The 9,740-nt window shown below is 43.0% G+C and overlaps 1 pseudogene; it reads left to right on the top strand.

Moving 5' to 3' along the window:
* The first annotated feature begins 1,431 nt into the window (after positions 1 to 1,431).
* Positions 1,432 to 8,744, top strand: LOC127316096 (E3 ubiquitin-protein ligase RSL1-like; annotated as a pseudogene).
* The last annotated feature ends 996 nt before the right edge of the window (positions 8,745 to 9,740 follow it).

Here is a 9,740-nt window from a genome sequence, read left to right as displayed (position 1 = left end):
AGTACCGTAAGCTGCAACCAGCGGAGAGGAGGAGCCAGCTTAGGACCTAGCTTCGCAAGTAGTTTCCTTCCTAGTGCTTCTGCCGTCATGATCTACTGATTTTGGGAGATGCTCTCGTATCCCTCCACTAGCTAGGACTTGCTTGAACCTGATCCCCGGTTTGTAATGATGAACTTGTTCGAGGTTGTATATACTAACCCTCTCGTGTGATGAATCTGTGATGCATCATGAAGTATAGTGCTTCGCTCGTGATGCATCGCCTAGTAGGGTAAGTACTTGTTGTGTATTACCAGCACCTTTTGATAAATTGAATCGTTATTCAGTTTACTAGCTAACCTCACCACTCCAATGGAAGGGATTACCACAACACGCTCATATTTGTAACTAAACAGGGTGTGGGCTGCACAAGCAGAGCAGAAAGTAGTCAGCACCCAAATAATGGGGTGGTCCTATCTATCGCTTTAAGCGATGCCAGGCGACCAAATCGCTGAAGGGAGCGCAGCATGGGCCGGGGCCCATTTAGCTCCACGCGCTGCCTTCGCTCGCCCTCCCGCTTAGCGGAAGCGAACCTCCGTCACACTCCAAGCGGCCACTTCGTGGGCCGTCTGGGCGTGGCCCAACAAAAGGTATTGTCTCTTTTTTTATGTTCTTGTCGTTTTTACATTTTCTGTTTTTCTTTTGGTTCAGACAAATTTCAGATCTGAACGTTTTCGAAAAACAAGAACATTTTAAAAATTTCTTTTTTAAAAAAGTGAACAGTTTTAGAATAGAACATTTTTTGAAGTTGAACATTTTTTTAGAATTGAACAAATTTCAAAGTGAACATTTTTTAAAACTGACCATTTTTAAATCTATTTTTTCAAATTGAACATTTTTTAAACTGAACATTTTCAAAATCTAAGCAAATTTAAATTTTGAACAAATTTGGATTTGAGTAATTTTAAAATTGAACAAAATTTTAAAAGTTCAAATCTAAAAAATGTTCAGTTTTTTAAAAAATTAAATCTGAAAAATGTTCGAACTTGATAAAATTGAAAGAATTGAAAACTTGAAAAAAATGAACGAAAAACCGTGAAAACCCAGAAAACCAGAAGGAACACGAAAAAAGTGAAGAAAATCAGAACCAGAATAAAACCCGTAGTAAAACCAGAGCAGTCGGTGAAATGGGCCCGGCCCACTATTAATAGCCCCTGTGCGATGCCCCAGATACAGCTCGCAATGAGCGATGTATAGGTGCCAGCCAAATAATGGGTGTTTCCCTCTCATGTGCAGAAAAGACTACCCAAGCTACCAAACAACACGTGTTTCATGGCCCATGATCCGTTCGCGAGGCGAGCCCATCTCGCCCAGTGGTGCACTATTTAAGCCCATGCAACCAAACGCGCGTTCACACTCAAAACCCTCACCTTTGTGGCACCGCCGGTTCCGATCATGGCCGGCGACGGCGACCTCGCCGCCTTCCGCAGGCAAGTCGCCCTCGCCTCCGACCTGGACTTCGCGTTCCAACTCCAGCCCTCAGAGGCCATCGAAGCCTACCTCCGCGTCCGTACTACTCCCAATCGACCCTCTCCCAGCGCCGCCGCCACCGCCTGCTGCTCATATCAACCCGCCCCCGCGCACCGGTCCTCCGAAGCCGCACTCGCGCGCCAGGAGAAGAACCGCCACGAGGCCCAGGCCTTCCGCGCCGCCCACGCCCAGGCAAACACCTCCGCTCGCGTGGCCTCCCGTGGCGCCCTCTTGGCGCGCGAGCTCGCCGACACCACTCCAGACGGCCCATGGGCCCACGGCGGGGACCTCTTTGAGCGACCACATGACCTAAATCGCCCCCCTCTCTTCCGCGTCTTCTACAAGGGTTTGTCGAGCAAGGAGGGCATGGAGTCGTGGTCCTCGGTGCTCGCTGTGGCCGTGTACGATCCCCGGGGGAAGGTGGTGGGCACCATACAGAAGCCCGTCGAAGGGTTTGCTGGCGGACGCATGGAGCTCGAGGTGTTAGCGCTCACGGAAGGCATCAACGCTGCGCTCGAGCTGGGGATCAGAAGCATCAACATTGTCTCCGACTTCAAGCCGCTCCACAACTATGTATGCCACACTAAACCCCATAAATATGTGCATCTGTTGTCTATCTCAGTATCTTACTACAGTACTTCTTACTAAATGAGTAGATATATACTTGAAGGGCTCTCGCGGTATATATTTTCGGTGTTGTTGTTTACTCGCGTTTAGAAAACATGAGAAATAAGGGCTTGGCAGTTTCTGCGTGGTTTCAATTGCAATGTCTCATTACAAGTGTCATCTAAGAGGAAATGGGGAATATAATTGATGATCTGTCGATATGGAGATTTGGGAGTATATACACAATGTTCAAGAAGTACTAGACTGCTAGAGTTATCATAATGAGATGATTAAATCATGAGATAGTCCCATTCCTATCTAAATGTAAGTGGAGCATAAATTTTTATTTTGTATTACTATTTAATGCTCATTACAATTTGTTGTACATACATTCAGTTTCCCTGTCTGCTATTCTTACTTATCGAATTGCAAGAAAAAGAGAAGTTTAACCCACCATTTTTTGTGATATATTTTTTTTAGTTTGGGAGCTTCATGTTTAATTCTGAGTCCATGTTCCGTGCTTACTTGTTTAGTATGTTGTTATGTATGTAATGCCCAATTTTACTATTTCGGTAAGATGTTATCTGTGTTCAATTCTGTACTCACAAACATTGTAGGACAAGATTAACATGGGACATCTGGAAATCTGTAGGAAGGAAATTTTAGTTTTGAGTACGGTTTACAAATACTTGCTCACTCACATTCAATTCGGGTACATGTGGAGATACTTGCTGTCTACGAAGCACCGATATGGCGAGACAGATACGGATACGGGGATACGGGATATGGCAATTTGTAGAACAACAATACGGCGATACGGAAAATATACATATAAAATTAATGAAATGCTATGCAATGACTTGTGAAGTCAAAGAAAAATTGAGGCGGCGGAGGAGAGAATGATTCCATGTTGCGGGGAGGTGATTCTAGACGGCGGCGAGCGACTCCAGACGGCGACGGTGGCGGTGCGCTCACTCCTGATGCTTCAATCCAAACCACTTCCATGGTTAATCAAGAAAATACATAGATAGCACACTGGCTATTAGGGTCACTAGTGTGCTTTGATTGGTGTCGACGACGTCCCTGGCAGTGTATCGGTTTATTTTTCTTTCTTTTAAAAATCGGAAAAGCCGATACTCCTAGGATACATGTATCGCCCGTGTATCAGAGTATCAGCGGAATATTATAAACGGGCATGGCAGACTTTGAAGTATCAGTGCTTCGGAGCTTTCTGTACATGTAAACTACCACCCTCAAATTAAAGCAGTTAGAATCACTGTCCATTACCATATATAGTGCTTCCTTTTCTTCAAGTCTGTTGGCTTCCTTAGTTTTCTATAATTCTTAGTTGAAATTACTTATTATTATATATAAAAAATTATATGTTTATGTGTCTTTGCGTAGACTTTGCAAATTGCTGAAAGGTTTTAGAGTTGAGAAAACATCATTTTAATTTGGGTATGAAATGATCATTTCATCTAATATGCCGATCTTCCATTAGTTTGCGGTATTAAGAACTCTCCTAAAAGCAAGTCTCATGCCCTTAAATATATCTCTGCTTTACTTGTGCTATTCGGGAATTGTTCTTTGTTGATTGTCAGTTAAGCACAAGGCCAAGATCAGCGCTATTCAGGACTGATGGCATGCAAATAGGCGTCATCCAGCATGCAAGACCATATGATGTCTTCTCTTTTGTAGTTTCGACTTATCCACCTTTCCATGAATGCCAATTTTCCGCCAGTAATTGAAGAAAAAAAAGAATATGGTTATCTATCCATCCGCCTTATCAATGATGGACTAAACAGAACTTTGAGGAAACTATATAAGAAAATGAAAAAACAAAAGCAAATGAAAAACTTTACGCTGTTGCTTCGAAGACTGAAGGAGTCGTCTATGGTAAAAGAAGCGAATTTGCATCAGAATGCTTGAGTCTGAGCCAGACTGAAGGAAGGGTCTTGGGACCTATCTAATGGTGAAGTTATGGCGTCGAGTGAGGATTGGCTGTGCTTGCTTTCGCTGCCCATGGTGGATTACTCTATGAATTATTCATAAGTCTGATGCAGCTTCATAATTTGAGTAGCATGCTGTTATGCCCCGAGAACCGTTTCACCATACCTTGACGTCGTTGGTTCCAAAGTAAACACTCTCTGTATCCTCAAGTCCTCTCTTGAATACTCTGATCACATCCAGTGTCAGACCTGACACCTCTCCCTTGTCAGGATAGGTCACTCCGTTGACAGGGAAGCCTACCTTATAGACTCACAAAACAGGAAAGTTGATGTAGAATGTACATCTCTTTGCTTATCGTTGCATCAACCGCTCTGCATGCATATTATTTCATTTGTGTTGTTTTTGTAGAAATTGCTTTTGTTTTTATATCATCATTGAAGATATTTTTAATTGAAATGCACATTGTGTCAACTAATAAATATGTGTCGTCATAATATAAACTCACTGAAAATTGAGCATAGCTTAGTTGATGAGGATGCGTCTTGGTGTCATACTGTCATAGTTGGTTCAAGTCCTAGGATCGGTTCGTATGCATATATTTATACTCCTATGTAAATTTTCTTCAAAATAAAGAAAATGAGATCACCATAACGTGTGGCTTATATGTTTGTCCTATTACTGTATTGCAAATTTAGCTGATAGGACTTTTTTTAAATACCTATCGTATTTTTGATAGTACATGGGAGTTTTAAGGAATTCTAAAATCAGTTTAGGCATGTTGAGAAAATAAGCAAATTTCCTTGCATTCTCTTTTTAATTCATGCAAAATTACTATGGTGCATCCATATATCTTTAGAACAGTTTCTCTTGTTTGCGATCATTTCGGATTGCACTATCACCCATATCCTATTCATGTACATTCTCTGTTTCTATCCAAAGAGACCCCAAATCGCACCTATGTTTAGAAATTTCGTACCAGACTGCAAGCAAGTGATGCTACAGAGCGAAATTGGTGTGCACTATCCAGGTGTAAGCTTGACTAAAGTGCTAGGATAAAGAGATTTGGTTATCGATTTATACCCTGATTACAAATCATATTAATGCGAGAGTTTTATTTTTGGAACATTTATGATTTTGAGATCCAACTTTTGACTAGATTGTGGATCGCAGCCACGAAGGTTCCTCTGCCAAATCCCCTAGACAATTTAAGTGTCTTTCTTTAGCTTGAATATTAAGAATTAAAATATAACCTGGATCGATTTCTTGAATGCTGCCATACATCTTTATAAATTATGTCTAATTCAGCAGCATTAGCTTGAATCTTGAATCTTGAACCTTAAACACTAATTCTCTTTGTTTTTCTTTTGAAAACCCACCTTCAGTATTAATTCAGATTCATCTCTTGTTTCTGTAATACATGCTTTTAAAGAAAAATACTCCTAGATGTTATCACTTTAAGGGACAGAAGCGCGCTAAGCATGTTAGCCAGCAGATATTGTGTTGTTTGAGTTCATAATCCATCTCAAAATAATAATTTCACCAAGAACAATCAGAATTTAGATAGAATCCTTGCGCAGATCACATAGCGCTAGGGGCTTTTATGATAGCTCTTACTCCAAACTAAGTATACCAGGCATAGCAATTACGGACTCCCTTTGTATGTATAATATAAGAGTTTTTGCCAGGATATGTGATGTTTTAAAATGTCAAACAAAATTATATTCGATTTAAAATCCTTAACATAGTCTAGTCAATCTCAATTGTTATAATCTTGACCTACCTGTAGTCTTTTCTCAACCAGGAAACTTTAGGACCATATCACACACTTGTTTTCTCCCAGCTTTGATTATTTTGCTTCTTGTTTTCTCCTTTTGAGTATTCTTTTTTTTTTCCTTTGTACATGCATCCTCTAGGTGTAGATGTCATCTAGCAATTCCACAAGAAATTACGGGAATTAAGCTTGGTATCTTAAACAAGAGGAGCAGCCTTAATACAATATATCACCTATGTAAAGACTTGTGCTGATTTGCACAGACCGTTTTCTCCATCTTTTCATCTCGGCGCGTCGTGTGTTTTTAACTTTTTATAGGACACTACATTGCTATTTGTATTTCCTGTTGTCAGATTTACTCATCACTAACTCCAACAGGACATCTTCACGTCAGTTCATACAAGGTGTCTCATTCCGTTGCTGTATAACATTAGTTTGAACTGTTCCATTTTTATTGCTTGTCTCCAATTAATCTGAAAAAAAATTCTATTGTGTTAATAATGCAATAGATAGATTTAGTGGTTAAGTGATCAAATTCCTTAGAACTACGTGTCTTATTACGATTTCATATACGTGCAGATGCTCGGAACTTGGCGTCCCACAAAGAACAAGAGTGAAGATATGGTAAATGAGGCTCTGTCACTAATGAGGAAATTCGAGCAATGTGAATTCTCACTTGTCCCACGAGGCCAAGTTGGTTATGCAACAAAATTAGCAACAGATTTGATAACCAACAAGAGCGAGAGCTGCACCATCTGCTTGGGAAACACTGATGTCTCTAAGATTCACGCAGTTGAAGGTTGTGGGCATCGGTTTTGCTTCTCCTGCATGAAAGAGCATGTGAAAGTTAAGCTCCGTAATGGAATGCTCCCTGCTTGTCCACAGGGTGGCTGCACTACCAAGTTAACTGTGAAGGGTTCAAAGATATTTCTGTCGCCCCAACTGTTGGAGATCATGGTGCAACGTATCAGGGAAGGACAAATCCCTGCTGCTCAGAAGATTTATTGCCCATATTCCAGGTGCTCAGCCTTAATGTCCTTGAGCGAAGTGATACACCCATTGCAAGAATCTTCCTCAATGTACACTGTCGTTGGAGCTGCCACATTGAGAAAGTGTGTTAAATGCAGAGGCTCGTTCTGCATCAGCTGCAAGGTTCCATGGCATGATAGGATAAGTTGCTACGACTACAAGAGAAGGTACCCTCATGCTCATCCAGAAGACACTAAGCTACAGAAGCTTGCACGAAAGCGGTTGTGGCGCCAGTGTGTCCAATGCAACCACATGATTGAACTTGCAGAGGGTTGCTACCATATGACTTGTGTGTACGTATTTACTTCTGGCTGTGCCATTCTCATAACTATCTTTACTATGTTCATTGGTTTTTCATGTCAGATTGTTCCTTAGTCTTTGGAATGTCTTTATTTTGTGCTTACTTTCAGAGCCTACTTGTTTCCTGATAGCCTTTGTTGCATCATGTTCTTGCTTTCTGCAGGTGCAGCTACCAGTTTTGCTACACCTGTGGGAAAGAATGGAAGAACAATAAGGCGAGTTGCTTCTGCCGGTTGGCTGGACACAATAGATTTCACTACCGAGGAATAAGACGATTATTCTGTTGCTGATGATCATAAGGATGACAATCTTAACTATGTCGGCGGAGGCCTTGTGACTACAACCTGAATTATGGTCGGTGTGATGACTACTATAATTCATGACCAAGGAAGAAAAAGATTATTATGTTCCTTGACTACTTCTGTCAGTGGAATCACTAGTCTATTGTCCAGTATTTTGTCTATTTCTATCATTAGATCACTAATCTATAGTCAAGAATTTCAGAACCAACTTGGTTTGCTGCAATATGTAAGTAGTCAGCCTCATGAGATAGACATGATGCTGTACCATACTGTTTTCACATCTGACCGACTGATGTTACTATTCCATCGGTGTTCTTCATGCCCGGCATGCACGAACATTATTTCTGCATAAGTACTAAATTCTTGCGAGATTCTGTTATTTCCTGTTTAGCTTAGTGAATATTTCCTTATGTAACTTGTGCTTGCTTCTTATAACAGAGTCGGCTCTGATTTGAAAAACAGAACACCTAGGAATTTTTTTTTCCAAAAATATTTTAAAAATAAATTCATCCGTACTTTGTGCCCCTACTTTTCATGGGAATGTTTTGCAGGAATGCGGTGTTAAAAAATGGTTTAAATATTTGTTATTTTGCTAATATATTTTCCTTTTCAGATACCAAAATAGTGTAAAGGCTTAAAATACTCACATATTTACACCTGTTCTTATGTTCCCTGTTTCGTTTCCAGTCAGCACCAACGAGGATTGATGAGACATCCTATTGCCGAAAGTGCTTTTGGCACATGAGCACCACTGCTCTCGATTTTATAAAAAAAAATAAAAATGTTTGTGTGACTTCAAAAAATATGAAATTAAATATGTGCTTAAATATACACATTTGAGCTATAAAAAATAAATTTCTGACAAAAAACTAATATTTTATGTCCCTATATACATCCACAAATTTGTCTTTTTAGCTCAAAATACAGAGGAATCTCTATGAAACTTTTGCACCAGTATTCATGATATGTGTAAGTATTCATGGAATAAAGTTTACAAAAATTTTAAACATAAAATATATAAGTTTTAAAATCCAGGTGCACTGGTGCACCAAATCTCCTCTGGATCCTATTATGCTATCTTTGTGCGGCCGGTGGTCGCCGCCGAGGCGGTTGCGCACCTGCTCTACGACACGTTCGACCTACAAGCCAACGACTTCTCCGTCCACCTCCACCAACCCGAAGACTTCCTCATTATCTTCGGGTCGCAGCACAACCGCAACAGGATCTCCAGCGACCACTTCCTCAGCTGCACCGATTTCTCGCTCAACCTACGCAAATAGTGCAAGCTCGCCCATGTCGGCTGTGACAGGCTTGATCAACGCGTCGAGCCAGAACTCCGCGGTATCCCTGCACTGGCATGGAACATGTCCACGGCGGAGTCCTTGCTGCGCGCCAACTGCTGGGTGGAAAGCCTGCATGCCGCGACTCGCACCCGCACCAACATGGCCACCTTCCGGCTCACCGCGCGCGCTCGGAACCCCGCCGCCATCAGTAGCTAGGCCATCCTTGAGATCATGGAGATCATCCCTATGTGCTCCATGTCCCAGGCGCCCAGGGCCAGGACGCTAACCTACCCCATCTCCATCCATGGGAGCCCTGCCGGCATGTCGTGTCGGCCACGCTTCCCACGGATCCTGCTGGTGAGGGCGGCAGGGCTGACGATGGGCGCGGCCACCGCGACAATGGATGTGCCCCTGCTCAGTGTTGGGGTCGTGGACGCAAGCTCCGGCACCCAAACAATGACATGATGCCACCTCTAGGCCGAGCCGACGGCATGGCAATGGATTCCATGCCTTGGGTAGTCCAGCGACGAGGGTGGCGGACCGACGGAGTGGTATGTGATGCACGGGCACCGCGTGCACCGCCGCGGCTACTTCCGGTGTACGGAACATGGATCCTTGGCCAGGCCAAGGTGGGCCACACCGTGCTGCTGATCAGCGCAGCGGTGGCAGCCGCTTTTGGCATACCCGCCCCCACCACAACGACTGACCCACTATCTGGCGCTGGCAACGTTGAGACCGGGTCACCCAGAGGGACAGATGGCTCCATTGCTATGGCCGTGCCCCTGACCACGCCCGCATCAGATACAACCAAGGCCTACACTCCGATGTTGCCTGCTGCACAAAGCGCTGATCCCATTGCACCCTCACCTGACGTGATGGCCCACTTGGTTTGTCGGGGACAGGATGCGACACCGACCGCACCTTCTTTCGAGGGGAGCCAGATCCCCGCCTCCCATTCTCGTGCTACGCCAACGATCGAGGCAGATGCGATGT

Source organism: Lolium perenne, chromosome 7 (genome assembly GCF_019359855.2).
Source record: "Lolium perenne isolate Kyuss_39 chromosome 7, Kyuss_2.0, whole genome shotgun sequence".
NCBI classification, from domain to species: domain Eukaryota; kingdom Viridiplantae; phylum Streptophyta; class Magnoliopsida; order Poales; family Poaceae; genus Lolium; species Lolium perenne.
Note: the sequence above shows the minus strand (reverse complement) of the source record. Positions and strands in the feature narration are given on the sequence as shown.